Source organism: Callospermophilus lateralis, unplaced genomic scaffold (genome assembly GCF_048772815.1).
Source record: "Callospermophilus lateralis isolate mCalLat2 unplaced genomic scaffold, mCalLat2.hap1 Scaffold_45, whole genome shotgun sequence".
NCBI classification, from domain to species: domain Eukaryota; kingdom Metazoa; phylum Chordata; class Mammalia; order Rodentia; family Sciuridae; genus Callospermophilus; species Callospermophilus lateralis.
This window is the reverse complement of record NW_027514398.1, coordinates 785,247-804,535: the sequence shown is the minus strand read 5'-3', so window position 1 is coordinate 804,535 and position 19,289 is coordinate 785,247. Positions and strand designations below refer to the sequence as shown.

Here is a 19,289-nt window from a genome sequence, read left to right as displayed (position 1 = left end):
GCTGAGGCCCTTCATGGCTCTTGCTCTGAGCAGAAGAAAGTGTTTTTTTTTTTTTTCATTCTTTCTTTCATCCAGGTGGCATGGCTGCATCAGCTGTTACCATGGCCTGATTGTCCCACAGGATCATTTATCATTTACCACCCTTTACCCACCTCTGCTGGTACTGGCTTCAGCTCACCAACAGCCTTGGGTCCTTTTCTTTCTCTTTAATATTTATTTTTTAGTTATAGGTGGACACAGTGTCTTTATTTTACTTTTATTTTACTTTATGTGGTGCTTAGGATTGAACCCAGTGCCTCACTCATGCTAGGTGAGCACTCTACCTCTGGAGCCAGAACCCCAGCCCACCTCAGGTCCCTTTCTAAAGACTGCTTTCTTCAACACTGCACCCCTTCCTTGGAGCTTGCAGGTATTGAGAGACTGCATCCCACAGCTCTGGGCCCACAGCTCTGGCCCCTTCCTTTGGCCCCTACCTACTGGGTTTCTGCTTAGGCACTAGCTCCCACTCACTCAGGCAAAGCCTGAGCCATTGGAGAGATGCTCCATCCTCAGGTCTCAGACTTCCTGGGCCAATCAGTTCAGCTCATCAGGTTGACTTGACCTTTGGGCCAGGTCAAGCACCTACTGTATGCCAAACACTACACTAAGCTCTTTATGTATCTGTGATCCACATAAGGCCGGCCAGTCTTAGTTCAGTGTCACACTGCAGAAAATGTTAGTCTGACATCTAAAAATAATTGGAAATGCATTTAAATCTTTATTGTCATCACTTGGAAAGGTATGACTGGAAGATCACTGTTAAGACAGGTAACAAAATTTCTTAAATTTCTCATAACCATTTACCAATTAGAACTAAAATGAGAGTTGGTGTTTGTCTTATCAAAGATCAGACCTAGACTGTGGTTTTAGTTCATATTGAAAAATGTCTTCATTAGTTTCCCAGGGCTGCTATAACAAAGTCTCACCAACAGGGTGGTTTAAAACAATGAAAATGAATCATCTCACATTTCTGGAGGCAGGAAAGCCAAGAGCAAGACCTCAGCAGGGCCACGCTCCCTCTAAGACCTTAAGGGAACCCTCTCTTGCCTCTTAGCATCTGACGACTTTCCAGCATGCTTTGGTGTTCCATGGTTTGCAGATGTGTCACTCAAATCCCACATCTTCACCTGGCACTCCCACTGTGTGTGTTTCTCTCTGTTTCCAAATTTCTCCCTTTTGGAGGATACTGACCATATTGGATTAGAGCCCAACCTAAAGTTTTCATTTGAGCTTGAGTAGTCTGCAAAGACCCTATTTCCAGATAATGTCACATTCTAAGAACTAGAGTTTAGGACTCCAATGTGTCTTTTTGCGGGAACAAACTCAATCCATAACAGTTTCTTGCTGGATTCATAAGCAAAGTCCTTTGTTATCTCAGTGATAAAACAAGAGCTCTGTCAAGGGCAGTCTGGAAGGGATTTCCAGAGGACTTAAGTATGGACTGGGTCCTTAAAGGATACCTGTGATGACTGGGAGATCTCCAGGAGAAGTCAGGAGACAGAGGGAGCCAGGCAGGAAGAAGATGTAGTCAAGCACAGAGAAAAGCAATGGCATGCTGTGGTGAGGGTGGAAAGACCAGCCCTGGGGCTAGGCAATTTGTGGGTCAAGAGGGGAAGACAGGACTGTGAAGAACATATGGAGGGACATTCCAAAGGGCCTTTTAATCCTAATGCTAAAGAAAGATTGGTTCTTATTCTCTTATCATATAGAAAACAAGGAACCAACGGGAATTTTCAACTGAAGTCACTTGATTTAAATTTGTTCTCAATCTTAGAGTGACACCTTTTTGGACAAAGTTGAAGCAAGACTCTCTTGAACCAAAGCTTAAGTAGATCTTATTCATTATAGGTTGAATTCTGTTATCTTAAAAAAGAGGATCATTTGGTCTTGGTAGGGCAATGAGAAAGGAGGGTGAACTGAATCAAGCCCAGAACATAGTCTACAAGCCAGAGTCCCAGTGGGGCTCCCAGGAGGCAGACCCGGCTTGGAGGCCTGGGTGGAAGAAGTGTGAATGGGGACTCTCACAAGATGCACCTGGAACAGGAGATGCAGGATCGGCTGGGGCAAAGCTCGGCTGTGAAACAGTCCATTCCACATGGAACTCTGGATCTCTGGAGCTAGGGCAGCTCAGTGACATTGGCCCAATCAGGATGAAAGGACAGGCCTTGATGACTATCTATTGACCAATCACTGTATGTGAGCCATCCCTCATCAGGGATGTGACCTTAGGCAAGGACCATTTTTTGCAAAAGAGTGGAGGATGATGGGGACCACATTTATCACATTGTTTTGAAAAACCCAGTCACTGACATACAGTATGTCTAATAAGCTCAAGGAAAACAAAAAGATTAGGTGATGCCTAAAAACAGATGAGCCTGAGAAAATAGACCACAGAGATTACAGGAGAAGTACCTCAGTGTGATTGATGTGGTTAAAGACAGAGAAAGTAAATGGAGAAGATAAGTGCTTGGATGTCCTTTATGTTTGGGAGCATAGTCGAGTGTCACTCAATGACAGGAGAAATACACCTCGAGGTGAATTCATCCTCATGTGAACATTGTAAAGCACACTTACACACACATCTGATGTCACTAGATGGTATAATCAGAGTGACTGCTATCCTATATGTGGTCCATTATTGACTATGTAGTGCATGACTGTAAGTTTTCCTGCTCTTAGAGACAAGACACCCAGTCATATTCTTTCTTTGTTTATGACCTACAAGAGGAAAAGCCAGAGAATGGGGAGATAGGAGAAGTCTTCTGGAGGAGGTTTTCACACTATTTGGTAAAGAAAATAAATCATCATTAGCCAAATAGAAAGAGAAGCCCTGGAAATGCCAATGTTTGCAAAAAAGCGCCAGAAGGCTTCTCACATCCAGGCTGTGCACCAAGGGCAGGCTGAGTGCTTGGAAGCTTCATCCAGGGCAAACAAGGCCTTCTTGCAGAAAACAAATCCTGGGCTTATCCAAAGAGCAACTGAGAAAACTAAGACCATTAAAAAAATCATGTTTCATATGGCAATTGAGTGAGTAGTATGCATCTTGTACTATAATTTTAAAGGAGTGATTTATGAATAGAGAAAGAAATATTGACTCATTAGTGACAGGTGATGACAGTGGGTAGAGCACCCATGTTGCTGCTTCCACCATTTGAGAAGATGTGCAGGTACCAGAGAGCAGCAGGGAGCACAGAAGACAGGACCACTATGGGAGCCAACACAGGGAGGGTGGCCCCAAGGCCCTGAGCTTGTACTTCTCTGACTCCTCCCTGAAACTCAACCACTTTCTTCTACCTACAAAATCTAAGTTCCTCCACAGCTGAGGGCTCTGCATGCCAATGATGGAGCCCCTAATTTGCTCTGCACGGTGTGAATGGGGTCGATTTTTGCTGATGGTTTGAAGGAAGACCCTTTCTGCAGCTCAATAGAGAACAACTGGGAGAGGACTGTCCTATCTTGCTAAAAGTGTGTCAGAATTGGATTCACACCTTGCAAATCACTGGTTTGAGAAACTCCAAAGTTACTGTTCTTTTTGTGTCACTTGTGGTCATCAATCTTCTTTTTTCTCCCTGCTATGCCTAATGGATCAGCCCATTTGTAATGTAAATTCTGCAGTCCATATAGTCTTCACAGGTTGGGGGCATAGTCCACAGGACACCCCTCCCCTCAGACCCGAGATGCAGGCTCCAGCATTCTCAGACCACCAACACTTTTGATCAACTGACTATGGATGTGGGAGTTCCCTCTATTTGCTTAAGTTTCACCAAACCAACTCATAGAACTCAGAAAAGTGCCATACACATGAATGATTTTAGTTTTGACCAGTCAAAGGAAGAAATGCATAACACAAAGTCCAAGAGGATCCCAAATATGAAGTTTCCATGTCCTTAGGATGCATCACCAATCAGGAAGCTCACCTGAGCCCACAAGTTTCCAGGGTTTTCTCAGTGTTTATTATGGGGGCCTGTTTAGATGGTTGATTGAATCATTGGCCACACTGAACTTAATCTCCAGCTTTCTTCCCTCCTTCAAGATAAGGCCATCATGTGGCTCAAAGCTCCAACACTCTAATCACAGAGTTGGTCTTTCCAACTTGAAAGCCTGAAACATGGTTGACCAGGACCCATCCTGAAGTCATCTAGGGTCCCTCTCCGTTCATTAGCATAGATTCAAGTGTGGTCCAGGTACCCATCATGAATTTCAAAGGCAATCCTATCACTTGGGAATTCCAAAGGTCTAGAGGCTCCTTCCCCAGAACGAAGGTCATAGAATAGCCAGATTCTTCACCATACAACCTCAGTGACTAGTGGTAGTCATGTTGGTAGTTTCCCTGGAGATTCAGGTTTGTCCCTGATAAGAATCTTCCCAGCACTGGACAGCCTCCCAGAGAGTGTGTTTGAGCTTGGAGAAATCCCAAGTTCTTCCTTTCCTGGGGCTGAAATCTATCTTTCTATAAGCATCTGTTAAGCAAGGAGTTATGAATTTCCACTCCAAGGATCTAGAGTTACCCCACTATCTTCTCTACAGAATCTTTCACTTCCAAGAAAGAAACCTGGAAATTTATTGCCCAGAGCAGGTCCTAGAAAGTTTCACCAACCATGAAACAGAGAGCTGGACTCTGTCCAACCCCTCTCAGATACCTTGGAAAGCAGCAAGGCTCTGTCTGGCCTGACAGAAGTTTTATTTATCCCCTTGATATAGTATTTTTCTTTCACATGTCCTAGGTCCTATAAGAGTCTCTCCTCTCTTTTTATTTTGTAATTATTTCAAATTTAACAAAAAGTTTGAAAAAGCAGTTCTAAGAATTCAAGTCACCTTCACTCTGGTTCCACAGTTTTTCAATGTCTTCTGCTTTATTTACTAGCTCTTTTTCTTCTTAAGCACATTCATTCAAGCATGCCCTTCATCTTTTTTTAAAACTATTTGAGGGCAAGTTGTGGCAATGCTGCCCATTATTAAAATGCTCCAGTGTTTATTTTCCCCAAACAAGGGCAATCTCCTGCCAAGTTCCACTACAGCCATGTAAATTGGGAAGTCAGTGTTATTCTGATACCACCACACAACTCACACCCCTGACACCATCATTCAGCCCATATCCCTGATATCACTGTGCAACCCACAAACTCCATCTGACTGACCCAGCCATGTCCATGTCCCTCAGTCCAGGAGCATACATTGCTGTCATATTTCTTCTGTTTTCTCCAATGTGAAAGAGATCCTCAATCCTTTGTTCCACAGGGACTCTGGGGAGACCCCTCACTCTGGGTCTCATCACCAGTCTTGGGCCTCAAACTCTTGGCAGGACATCTCAGAAGTGAAGCTGTACTTTTCTTGTCACATGGAGGCAGGAAGCGCACCAGAGCTGCCTGTCCTAAACTGGGAGATGCTAACCTGGACAACTGGGCCTTTCATGCCTGCCAGGTTTTCTTTTGTATTTGGTTGACATCTGAGGAGCAATGCCCTGAGACTGTCAATCCTCTGCCCACCATCAGACCTCCACTCTCCAACTTCATCATCCTTTGATGAAACGTGCACTGATTAACCAACACTGAGCTTGTTGCCAAATGGTGATTTGTATTTCCATCCTTTTCATTACATTTACTAATTGGCCTTCTACTAAGAAGAGAAGCATTCTCTTCTCCCCCGTTTATTTATCTATTCAGAGTATATTTTTTTCCATTGGATGTAATTCCTATCATTATATTTTAATACTTAGGTTGTCCCAGATTTGGCCATTCTGGGTCCCTTCAAGCTCATTCTGTCTCATTGTCATATATTCCCAACATCCTCTAAACATTTTCTCTTTTCCTGGCACAAAAATGATGTTTCAGGCTCATTTTGTACTTTTCTCTTTTCTTCTGCCCCAGCTCTGGAATCACCCATTTCTCCAAGGAACCTTAGATAACTTTCAGTGAAGAAGGTTATTTATCTGTAAACTACGACTTGGGTGGTTGGTTTGCAAATCACTAGGGAATGTCCTTGCCCCTAAGCCCTTTCGTAAACAAAGCTCAGTCTCTTTCTCTCTCTTTGTCTTAAACTATGAGTCAAACACTATTTCTAATTCCAGTTCCTTATATGGGGTCCTCTATAGCCTTCCCCTCTCAATAGTCTGTGTACTCCTTCCACCAGTAAAAGTTTCCCAGCATCCTCATAGATTTCTTCTTTGCTCAGCCCCCTGTGTGGAGCCAATTTCCTAATCACTAGCTGACTCTGCAATGGGCCCTCAGCCTCACCACTTTCACCTTTGGCCGTGCCACCACCTCCTAGGGAAGGAAAAAGAAAAAAAAAAGAGGAGTAAAACAGGAGGCTCCAAAATTTTGTTTTCCCAATCTAGTTTATGAAGCACCAGACTTTGCAAAAGGTTGTTGTTAAAACAATGTTTTATTTGTTTGTGTTTTTAGTGTTTACCTTGAGTCAAGTGATAGTCTAAAGAGTTCTAATTAATTTAATTCTCACAAAACCATTCCAAATACTGCCATTTTTCCCATGTTCTAGATTTAAAAACAAAAAATAAAGAAATAAAGAAACAAAAACGGATTCCAGAGAGCATCAGTGTTTTCCAAGGACATCTAGCTGGGTACTGGTGAGTGGTTGGGCCCTGCTAGAGTGGCACCAGGGCTTGCTATTCCTGATATTTTCTATGTTGCTGTCTGGCTGTTAGTGCCTTGAAAGGAGCTCTCAGCTCCCCAGGCCTCTTCCATTTTCAGAGGACACAGATTTGTTCATAAAATAGCACAGAGATTTCAAAAACAGTGAAATAGCTTGGTTGGACTCATCTTCTTGCAGGTAACAATGATAAAACCAGGACAAAATTTTAAAGCCATCTCTAAGGACTGAAGAGTGTCTACAGCAAGCAGAGACTAAGAAGGACATCAGCTCTTGTGACATGGACTGTGATGAATGAGTGGGAGTGCCTGGCTTTTCTTTGGAGGATACTATCCAGTCTGGGAGGGGCACAGGCAGAAAGCAGCAGCCTTGCTAGCCCAAGGTGTAAGCGGTTAGAAACCAGGGCCGGCAGAGCAGCAAGAAGGGAGTCACAGAAATGGTGAGCAAAATGAATAATCAACTTTTAAAAATTCCAATTTAAAAAAGCATCGAAATACACCAGCCACTTAGGACTAAAGCCTATAACTGGAAACTATAAAGCATTACTTAAAGAAACTAAAGAAAATTTAAAGAAACAGAGAAATACCATGTTCAGAATTGGAAGACTCAGTACTGTTAAGAGATCCATTCCTGCATCCCCACCCCATTAAACTAGAGATTTAACACAGTCCCAATCATAATAATGCTACAAAGTTCTGGAAAAGAACAGGGAAAGCTGTTTTTAAAATCAATATGGACATGTGAAGATCTAAAAAACCAATAATCTTGGCGAGAAACAGAAGATTTATCCCATTTGACTTTAAGATCCCTAAAACTACAGTAATGTGTACATTTATGGTATCAGCGAGGTGTGAAGAAAGATCAATAGAAAGGAGTTAGAATTCAGAAATAGACCTAAACTTAGATAGCCAACTAATCTTTTACAAAGACAGGAAAACCATTCACTTGGAAAGGAAAGTTAACAACCAATGCAAATGACTGTAGAACTACATGAACAAGTGTTTTATCCCTGCTTCACACCACACAGAAACATTCATTTAAAATGCATCAAAGACCTAAAAGTAAATATTAAATCTATGAATCTTTTTAAAAATATTTTTAGATGTAGGTGGACACAATGCCTTTATTTTTATTTATTTATCTTTATGTGGTGCTGAGGATCAAACCCAGTGCCTCACCTATTCTAGGTGAGCACTCTACCACTGCTCCAAAACTATGACTCTTATAAAAGAAGACACAGTATATCTTCATGACCTGGAAGCAGGTGAAGATTTCTTAGGACGCAGAAGGCACTAACCGTAAAAGAAATTTTTGATAAATTATAGATACCGAGACACTAAAATGGAAATGATTACAGATCTGGAGAAGATAGTAGTAAAACAGATCATACAAAGTACTTTTAGCTAAAATGTATAAAGATCTCCTAAAACTCAATCACAAAAACACAACATAGAAAAAAGGGCAGAAGACTTGAACAGACACTTCATAAAGAAGGAGTGTGAATGGCCAATACACACATAAAAATGTGATCAATGCCGTCAGCCATCGGAAGGTGCAGATCAAGGCACAATAATATACTACTAGCCCTGCCCCTCAAGTGGTTCCCACACTGATCTGCTAATACATGCATGCCGTGCCTCAGTTTCCCTACTGAGATGACACATATTAGAAAGATGACAGCACCCAATGTTGGAGAAGGTGCAGGGTAACAGAAGCCCCATGTCATGATGGAAACACAAAAGTGGAACAAGCATGGCAGTTTCTCATAAGGCCACACAATTCTACTCCTTGGTGTCTATTCAAAGGCCATAAGAGCATCTACACACAAAAATATTGTAAATTAGTTTTCACAGCAACTTAATTCATAATGGTCAAAATTAGAAATAGCCCCTATTTCTAAGAGTAGGGGGATAAATACACATATTGTGTTTTCTTTATAAAGTAGAACATCACCATTAATAAAAAGAAACACATTACTGAATTATACAACAATGTGGGGAAATTTCAGATATTTTTCTCGGTGAAAAAAACTGTGCCAGACACAAAAGAATGGCACCTATAAAATGACCCCACTTATGTGAAGTTCTGGAGGGGGTGGTTCCTGGGAGGGAGAGGTGGGAGTGAGCCACGAGGGATGACTGAGGAGGGAGAAGAGAAAACTTTTCAGGGATCTGGAAAACTGCCTTTCTTAATTGGTGTGTGGGTTTCACAGGTGCATTCATGTTTCAAAATCATACAGTTAAAATTGTGCATTTTAATTTATATAAGTTTTACCTTAAAAGAAGAACCACAAAATAAATTAATAGTTGAGTCACAGTTGGAGAGTAGGGGGTGGCACAGATGAAGCAGGAGGGGCAGAATGTTGGTCATTGCTGAGGCTGGGTTGTGTGTACAAGGGAAGTTATTATGCTTCTCTGTTTACCTTACATATGTTAAGGATTTTCAATAAAAAACAGCACAGGGGCCCAGCCCTAAGGAAATTAGACATTACCCTAATGAGTTTTAACTGGGGAGAGGGAATGCTCTCAGTTTAAACACCTCAACTGGGAACTCCAGATGGGGCTCAGGAGTGAAAAGGGGTTGGGTACCATATCATGAGGACCTTGTGGACAGAGTGGTAAAGATGAGTGGTATAAGTGGGTGGAGAGTGACGAAACTGTCTACTTCACATCCTCTTACCCATGTCCCTCTCCCAGTGGGTAGCCTAGGTCATTGCCCTCTTCCACATCCTGAGCGTCAATTGATTCCCATGCTGATTTGTTACAACTGATGACATGTTCATGCTATGCCTCAGTTTCCCCAGCTCTCTCACAGATCAGTAGTCAACTTCTCTGCAGTAGTCAACTTTCTCTGAGGGGAAAGGGAGGTTTTAGGCTGAGGGTCTTCTAGCATCCTGGTAGGAGATAGCTGGACCCAGACACATGTGTGCTTGGGCAGATGAACAACTGGGCATTTCTTCATAGTCATATTATTTTAATATTAGTTTAACATTCTCCTAGTGGAGATAGAAAGAAACAGATTTTCTTCTGAGAAAAAAGATGTCATATCTCCTTCTTTTTGTTCCAATTAAGAGATTAGCTGCATTTTATTTACTAAATTAGAGAATTTCTTGGAAGGCATGGTAAAAAATAGCAACAACAAAAAAATCATGAAATCTAAATAATAAACTGCCTCTGCTCTTCCTGGTCAGAACAGCAACTGCCTGGGCATCGATCCGTCTGTCACACCACCAAGCCATCCAACAGGATAGGTCAGTGCCTGCGGGCTTCTAAGTTTGCATCTGAGCCATCTCTCTGCTGTCAAGAGTCGGCTTCAGTCACCCATTACGTGTGGAACCACATAAGAGGCTTGAGGAAAAATGTTGCAAAAGTGATGTCAGAACAAGGCAAGGCCTCAGAGGTTCACATCCAGGCAGCCAGCTGCCCAAGTGGCCCTCCTGTCAATCCAGCTCTGGCTCTGGCCAGGAAGCTAGGACATCAGGCTGTGGGCAAGTGGCCCAGTTAACTAGAGGCCACCTTTATTGTCATATCTTCATTTCCTATGACCATCCTTCTTGTGTAGGGACTGTGCCACTTGCTCCCTTGAGGTGAGTCTTGTCCTTCTGTATTGCCCTCTCCATCATCCCAGTGAATCAGCTTGGCCTAGTAGAAATCTAGAGTCCAGCAGGCCAGGGTTCAAAATCCCAGCATAATGCCATGGCTTGTGTGACCTACATCAGTTTCCTCTTTGTCACACAAGGACAGTGACACCTGCTTATTTCCCCATGTTGGACAGATTCAGTGAAATCGTGTGTGTAAAGTATCTAGCAGTGCCTGGTCTGGTACTCAGTAAGGATGGTGAACTTGGGAACCATTGAGAAGGTGCTTTTTACATGGTAGGTGCTCAGTGAGTATTAACTGGTTCAACTGGAATGCGTGCAGAAGCATAGCACCTGTGTTGTCTCCTCAGTTCTGTCTCTGTCTCATTTTGGCTAAATGAACAGCATTTGTTCATTCACAACATACAGCTCACTGTGTACCACATCTTGCACTAAGTGCTAGGGAATCAGAAACAAGTACATCGATAAGGCAGAATCCCACCCTAGAGAATCACACACCCTGGGGAACCCAGTAAGGAACACCCCTGAGTTGTGTCCCTCTCTTCTCTGCAGGAAATCATCACCTCCGTCCTGCTAAGTGGGTGGATTGGGCCCAACATCCAGGTTCCTGAGTGCTATGGACTGAGGCTAAAGCACATGAAGTCAGATGAGATCCACTGGCTGCACCCCCAGATGAAGGTGGGAGAGGTGCAGGACAAGTATGAATGTCTACACGTGGAGGATGAGTGGAGGTAGGAATGTGGGGTGGGGAAGCCCTGGAGGTCCTCCCCAAAGCACTCCCCATCCTCAGAATCTTCTAGAAAATCCAAGTGGCATCGTAGACTTAGACCTCCTACAATATCTAATGCATGCATTTTCAAAGCCTGACGTGGACTCACAGTAAATCTGTATCCAGAAATGTTCCCAGTTGGGATACTGTAGTGCTATGGTGAAGGGGAGCAAAGGATAGGGAGGATGGAGGGACCCACTTCCTCCTGGAGATTCGAGCTTCCTTGCATCACCCAGAGTCTGACTGCCTATCACAGGTATGACCTTCAAATCTGCTACTTGCCGGAAGACTTCACGGAGAGCCTGAAAGAGAACAGGACCATGCTGCTTTATTTTTACCAACTGATAAAAAGTTCCTCCAGAGTCCCATTGCACCCTCCAGACCAAGTGTATCCATAGGATGATGGAAAGACAAAGCCCAGATTTGTCTTTTTTGCTATGCCTGAGGATCATTGTCAGTTGTTCCAACCTTGGTGCAGACCAACCTGTTCCATAAGCTCCCAGCTCCTCTAGGACTTCCTTGGCTTCCCAGGTGATTGGGCTAATTAAGCAGGAGCAGGTTAACATACAGGCCCTGGGGTCTTTCATAACTGGTTTTTAGCCAGCTCTGCCATTTACTAACCAGAGACTTCATTTACCTGCATGAAACTGTCTCCTCGTCTATAAAATACTAATACCTACTCAATGGGGGCTATTGTGAGGATCAAATGACATCATTGGCACTGTGCAGGTAAGCTGTCTCTGGGAAGATGAGACCCCTGGTTTAGAGCACCTGCCAATTCCCATGGTGTAAATGCTCCTTCCAAGACCTGATTCAAGCTACCAATGGGATATTCACCAGTTCATAAAACTTCTAAAGATGTGATAACTGGCTCTCTTGAACAATTGCCAAGCCTCTTTGACATGCCATAGCATTAAATAAGTGCCCAGCACCTGTGTGAAGATGTGCCAAGGAAGAGTGAGCTACTTCCATTATTTTCTAGCTTGTCTCAGCTGCATCTCCCCTCTGGTTTCCTGAACACTAATCCAGACAGGGCTTTGGAAAAATTAATGACTCCTCCCCAAATATGGGGGGGTCGGTTCTCTCCAAATTGGGATGGGGTGAAGACTCTGAAGCAGGAAGAGAATGTGTATAAAAGTTCACCTGTGAAGGGGCTCAGGGGCCCAGGGGGCAGAGGCAGAGCTGAGAGGGAGCTCCCATCCTGCTCCCCATCCCTGCTCAGTGCTTGTCTGTGGTTAGGTGAGCATGAGACGGCTCAGAGGCAGAGGTGTGTCACCTCCTGGGGCCTCTGCTCAGGGAAGGGGACAATGAGGGTGTGAGTCTGAACTGTGATCCTTCTCTTGCCAGGTCCGGAGTGACTACATGCAGTGCTATGCCAGCAAGGTCAGCGAAGGCATGGCCCTGCAGCTGGGCTGTCTGGACCTCAGGTAAGTGGCCTCAAGGTTTCACCTGGGAGAGCTGGGCCAGAGGCTGGCCTGGACTTTCAAGCATCTAGGGTGGAAGTGGGAGTAGGCATGTGAGAGCTGAGAAGGGGAGGATAGGAAGCCAGCAGAGTGGGCCTCTGAGGTGCTCATCATCTGGTCCTTGGAATAAATGGGAGAGAAGGACCAGCTCAATCTGCTCAGTCCCCACCCCCTGCCCTGCCCTTTCCTCTGGGCTGCCTGCTTCTCCCTCTGTCCTTTTCAAGTGTTTCTGCAAATGCTTCAGAGCACAAGGCCAGGCCCTGGGGATATTGGTATGTAGGGGTACCCATCTTTGCTGCTCACTATAGCACCACAGCTCCAGGAGGTACTCTGTGTGAAATTAGCACAGCATTCAGCGATGTCCTCGAGCTCACAGTGTTTGGGAGGTGACAGATTTGTACATGGTATGATTTTCTGAACTCTTCCAGGGATGTGACTCTTGCTTGAAAATCATGGGTAACAGTCTCTTGTCCTGTTAACATCACAGATTATACACTTTGCCTATGGCTAACGGCATCACCAGGAAAAGAGTATGCATTGTTTCTTGGTGTAAAAGAGAAGTATGGTAGGTGCAGCAGACATGAGATTAGGGACATGAATCCTCTGTGGACTCAGATCAGATCCTATCTGGAGAATTGGATATAATGATGTACAGCACAGGTCAGAAGCTGGGCTTTCTGGGCATGCATCCTGGGGCTTGCATTGACTCTGTTATTCTGGGCAAGTCGTCTGATCTCCCTGTGCCTCAGTTCCTTCATTTGTAAAATCGGAATGATGGAACAACTTCACAGGGTTGTTAGGAGGAATTAGTGAGTTACTATATTTCAAGTACTTACAACCATGACAGGGACTAAAGTGTTCTGTAACTGTGTATTTACTTGGCTGACATTTTTCTCTCAACCCTTATTTTATTTACTTATTTGTCTCTAATAGACTTTTGTTCAGAGAAGTTTTAGATTTGCAGCAAAACTGAGCAGATGGCACAGAGTTCTCTTGTGCCTTCTCTCCCATACCCGCACAGTGCTCCATCATTGCCACTCTGCGAGTGTGGAGCAATTGCTCCGATTGATGCATCATTATCACCCAAATGCCACAGTGCACATGAAGCTTCTCTCCTGGAGGTGCACATTCTCGGGGTTTGGACAAATGCTTGCATCCACAACTATAATATCATATGGGCTAGTTTCACTGCCCCCAAAATGCTGCATGTCCCCCCTCTTCATCCCTCCCTCCCACTTACTCCCCGCAACTTCTGGGCTTTAAATTGTCACCTTGTTTTGCCTTTTGCAGAATATCATATAGTTGAAGTGCAGCCTAACTGATGTTTTATTGATCTAGTGAAGATGCTTTACAAATGCCAACTATATTATTTAATCTAAATCTCCTGCTCTAAGTTAAAATGTGAAACTCATGGCCTATATGCTAGAAATAAGTTTGAGGAACCAAATGATTTGTCCCCCTGTGGCATCTTAAACAGACTCAGTTTTCCCCAGGTAAGAAGACCCTCTGTCTTACTGTGCCTGGAGTTCAGTGGCCTCCATTCACTGGGTAGCTCCATCCCCGTGTCTCCCAGCATGCTTATTTTCTTGTGAATGACAGCTACTTATGTTGCTTGACAATATATTCAAAGACACCATTTATTAAAAATTGTTCAGGACATAATATTGTATTTTTATGCTCCTATTGGAGGTTTTTTCTATAATTTCATGCTTTAGATGTTCTTGACCCTGTGATATGAAAATATTTTCCTAGATTTCTTTTTCTAGCTTTATAATGGTTTTATTGCTTATATTTATCTATGTTTAATCTATATCTATATTTATCTATATTTAGAAAATAAATATTCTAGATAATAGTTTGAGGTGAGGATCCAACCTTCCTATTTTCTAAACAGGGTGAGCAGTCTGAGCTCATTGCTTCGGGGTCATAAGTTACTTGATTCTCTCTGCTTATAGTATTAGTAGCACAAAACTGGTCTCAGATGTCTATAGGACACCTGGCTTAAAGGATTACTGAGTTATTATTTTTTTCTTCTTGGTACTAGGGATTTAACCTAAGGGTGCTTTATCACTGAGCTACATCCTCAGCCCTTTTTATTTTTAATTTTGGATCTCACTAAGTTGCTGAGGCTGGCCTCTAACTTGAGGCTCCCCTGTCTCAGCCTCCCAAATCACTGGGATTGCAAGCATCAGTTACTTTAATGTAAGATTGGACAGTGTCTGAAATAGTCAGTGAAATGACTAGACACAGCAATCCTGACAGGGAAGGGAGGCTGGCATATGCAGGGACATTGGCTATTTGGTCTCAGCTGAAACTACCATTGCTACAAATAAATATGTCAGTCATGCATCAGTTACTAATGGAGATACATTCTGATAAATGCATCATTAGGTAACTTCATTGTCACATTAACACAATAGAGTCCATTTACACAAACAAAGACAGCTATGACTCTAGGTGATATAATCTTATGAGACCACCATGATATGTGTGGTCCATTGTTGACCAAAAGGTCATTACGTGGCATCTGACCGTACATACAAGTTTTCATGAATGCATATATTTTTAGGAGAAATGAGACTTGAAGAAGATGTGTCATATATTAATTGATGCCACCTCTGGTGGTAGGATTATGAATTATTTATATTTTCTTTTACAAATTCAAAAATTTTAACATGTTCATTTAATTATTGTTTAGGTGAACACACAAACATATGTACACATTTCAGAGATAGCAAATAGGCAAAAAAGAAAGTGCCCAGGAACCCAGGACCTGAAGGTGCAGGTGGTGTTCCTGGCCTCCTGGGCTTGGCCGCCATCTTCTTCCTCAGCCTCAGAGCCCACAGCCCAGGAACTGGGTCTCCCAGAGCATGAGGATGTTGCCTTTCTGGGAACAAAGTCTGGGGGATTTCCTAGTCCTCACTGTTTTCTGAAGATCCAATTTTACCCCCCAGCCACCTTGCTCCCTCTCCGCAAATCCCACCTCTGGCAGGGGAAGGGCCTCCAGGCCAAATCCTGGGCATGAGTGCCCTTTTATTTTATTTTATTTTATTTTATTTTATTTTACAGCCCTGATGGCCTTCTTCTCTAGTTACCGAGTCTCCCCTCTGTAACTCCTTTCTCTCCAGGCAGTTCTTCACAACGCCCTTGACAAGAAGTCCAGCTTCCAGCTCTTGGAGTAAGTGCAGGGCTGCCTCCTGACCTGCCTCCTTTCCTTCCTTCCAGAGCCTCCTTTCCCACTCAGCCCTGGACCAGAGCGGGGTAGTCAGGGCCTTTCTCTTTGTCCCCAAGCCCTGGTACCTCCTCCCGACTAGCCAGAAGTCCTGAGCTGGAGAGAAGGAGAGTCAAATGCTGCTTCTATTTCCCTGTTTTCAGAAAGGAAGTGGGACTCGACCTGTTTTTCCCAAAGCAGATGCAGGAGAATTTAAAGGTGAGAAAATCAAAGGGTGAGGGGCCCAGAAAACCCTTCTTTGTGCAGATCCCCTGGGCTAGAACTACAAGGATTGGGCTGGGGATCCTCAAAGAAGCTGGGGCATCTGTGCTGTCTTGAGCCAGGACATTGGACAGCCAAATGCCCCCAGTGGGCCACTTCTGTGGTGGAGAATCAGGACGGGCTGCACTTGGCTCTAGCCTCCCAAGAGGCAGTCTGAGCCCTGGGAGGCTGACTTCGCTGCCTCCCACTCAGGGTTAGGGTGGGCCCTGCCTGAGACCACTGAGTGTGTTTTGAGGAACAGGTCAGTGTTGCTTTCACGGCAGGAGCCCTGGGGGCATATTCCAGCATGGGCATCCTCCCAGTGAGACCTAGTGGAAGGACAGGTGCCAGGAGGGGCAGGGCCTGGCTCATCATTGCCAACCTTTCCCCAGCGTAAGCAGTTCTGGAAGATGATCCAGCAGACCTTTCAGCAGTACGCCTCACACCAGGAGAAGTGTGTCATGAAGTTTTTCAATACCCTGGCGGGCTTTGCCAACATCGATCAGGAGACCTATCGCTGTGAACTTGTTGTAATGACCACCCTCCTTATTCTCTCTGGGCCTGGGTTCTGGGCCTGGCAGGCTAGGGGGCCAGGGAGCCATTTGGGGCCAGGAACAGTGTTCAGACAGCAGGGCTTTGCTGTTACCTGCCTGTGGCGGAACTCATGTTAATCCATGTGCCAAGCAGGGAGCTGAATGTTGGCCTCCAGCTGTGGGAGGTGGGCAGGTGGGCAGTTATCCAGAGGGGTGAGCTGTAGAGACAGTGGTCCCTGTCTAGCTTCATGAGGCTTTCTTAGAGTGTCAACACACCAGGTGGCAGAAAAGAGATAACAGTCCTCTCTCTCCTCTATTACAGCAAGGGTGGAACATTACAGTGGACCTGGCCATTGGCCCCAAAGGCATCCGCCAGCTGACAAGTCAAGATGCAAAGGTAGAGAGCACTGAGGCCATGCCAGCCCCTGGCTCTAGGTCTTAGATTTCCGACTCCTTCTCTGTCTGCCCAATCATTCATCTTCCCCCATTCCTGAGAGCAGAGAGCCACACCCTTGGCGTGAGCTCTGTGGACAGTGTTTGGGGATGGCAGCTTGAGCAGATGGCTCCTTATTGCAGACATAGGTGCAGAGAGAGAGAAAAGGACATGCTTGACATTCTCCTGGTACAGAGAGAAGAGTAGCTCTGTAAGTGGCAAAGGGAGGCAGTTCTGGGTCCAGTTCTGATTCTACTGCCACCTTGACGTATAACCTTGGGCAAGTCCTGCCTTTCTCCACACCCCATTTTCTCTTCTGTAAGGTGAGGGGCTTGGACTTGATGATCCTTCCAGACTTTCTCCCTTCATCTGCAGAGAGACTCCCAGTCGCTCCTCCTTCCCCCTACTGACCCATCTGTATTGCCTGATCCCAGCAATGGGATGCTCTTAAGGCCCCCTTCTTCTCCACAGCCCACCTGCCTGGCTGAGTTCAAGAAGATCAGGTCCATCAGGTGCCTCCCACTGGAGGAGGGCCAGGCTGTCCTGCAGCTGGGTATTGAAGGCGCACCCCAGGTAAGCCTCTCTGGACACCTGGAGTCTCTTCAGGGGTATCACTTTGGGTTAGGATGCCCTTGGGTCGACATGACTGTGACAAGCAGGCAGCCAGGGCTTCAGTGGCTTTGAGGATCTTGTTAAGAAAACTGCACCCATGCCCTAACAAGGTGCTGGGATGATGGTTTGTATTTTTATTTTAATGTCAGGAAAGAAGTAGGGTCTAATATTGACCAAGTAAAAATGACTTATAGGTCAAGATCCCAGGGATGAGGGGATTTCATGGTGGAAGAATCAGAGACCTCCAACTGCAGAGCATCTATCTCTGCTCTCACCAGTCTGTCCCTGCTCCACTCTGTTTTCCATTTTTCAGTTTCTGCTTTACATAGGGAGCACCCCACGTAGTACAAGGCATCCTGCTTTCTCACTAGTCTTCCCAGAGCTCAAGGTGGTTAGTAGGAGGGAGCACAAGCACACCCACTAGTGGCAACAGAGAAGGCCAGCAGAGATGGGAGGAAGTGTGGGTTGGGGTTGGGGGTCCTGCAGCAGGGTTGGAGATGAAGGTCCTGCAGCCTCTCAAGCAGCACTAGAGGGTACAGTGTAGCCAAGGCTTGAGGTCTCACCTTTGGCTGGCTTTTTCTCTGCAGTCTTTGTCCATCAAAACCTCATCTCTGGCAGAGGCTGAGAACATGGCTGACCTCTAAGATGGTTACTGCCAGCTTCAGGGGAAACATAAAGGCTCTCTCCTCATCCATCCCAAGAAAGGTAAGTTTCTCTAAAAGGCACAGTGGACAGCTGCATGCTGAGCCAAGCCTGCAGGGTGATGTGGAGGCATGGGGGGTGTGGAGCCATTGGCCCTTGAACAAATGCGTTCTTTTTTTTTTTTGAGCTTTAAAATATGTGATTATTTTTATTCCTTTTCTCAAATGTGAGTGAATCAAAGGTTCAACATTGGCATTCCATTTGGATCACAAGCGGAAGGACATTTCAAAGACAAAAGCCCATCAGAGAATACAAATTGTTTCTAAGTCTTCAAAGTTCAAATGTAATAACCATTTGCAAGATCAGTTTAGTGGATATCAATGGCCATTGAGATTGCATTCACTTAAGGAGGACATCAAAGGAAACCAGAGTTCTCACCACATGTGATTTATGGATTTGGCTTGAACACTTGTAATTACTTCTTTTGCACTGGAGGAAGAGTATAGATGCATGAGAGCCACCAAGTTCCAATCCATCTGAAACAAATGCGTTCTTCAGGGGTGTGAGGAGGCACTCAAACAGCCCTGCAGGTGCTTCCTGTGGGGCCATCCTGGGTCGCCAGCTACAGGCCCTGGTCCTGGACAGCCACCCCTGGTCCTGCTAGTCTGAGCTTCATAGAGGCCAGCTTCTGGAAGTGCTGTATTTGTAGTACCAGGGAGATCAGAGCCATTGCTAGGACATGGGTGGACCTTCCTCATTTTGGGACCAGGGTCAGCAACTAGCTCTGAGATGGATCACAGGGTGCTGGCAGGAAGCCTACAAGGAGGATTCTGATTCTGGTCCAAAGCCTACATAGCTTCCACCCTGATGCTGAGAGGGGACAGAAGGTGGGGAGGGGTCTCCTTGTGGAGCAATGACAGGCCCTCCATCCATCCTGGACTCTGTGTCCCTGGCTCCGATCTACCCTCCTGTCCTCTCTCTCCAGATGGTGAGATGCGAAACAGCCTGCCCCAGATCTCCATCCTGTGAGTACAGTGGGGATTTGGAAGGGCCCTGAGCTCAGCCAGTGTGTGCTGGGAGGAGGATGAACAAGCAGGGTGCCCCCACCCCCTCATTTTTGAG

General features: G+C 45.1%; 1 pseudogene; it reads left to right on the top strand.

Annotated features, from left to right (window-relative positions):
• Positions 1-19,289, top strand: part of LOC143388899 (protein-tyrosine kinase 2-beta-like) — a 53,716-nt pseudogene that overhangs the window by 13,184 nt on the left and 21,243 nt on the right.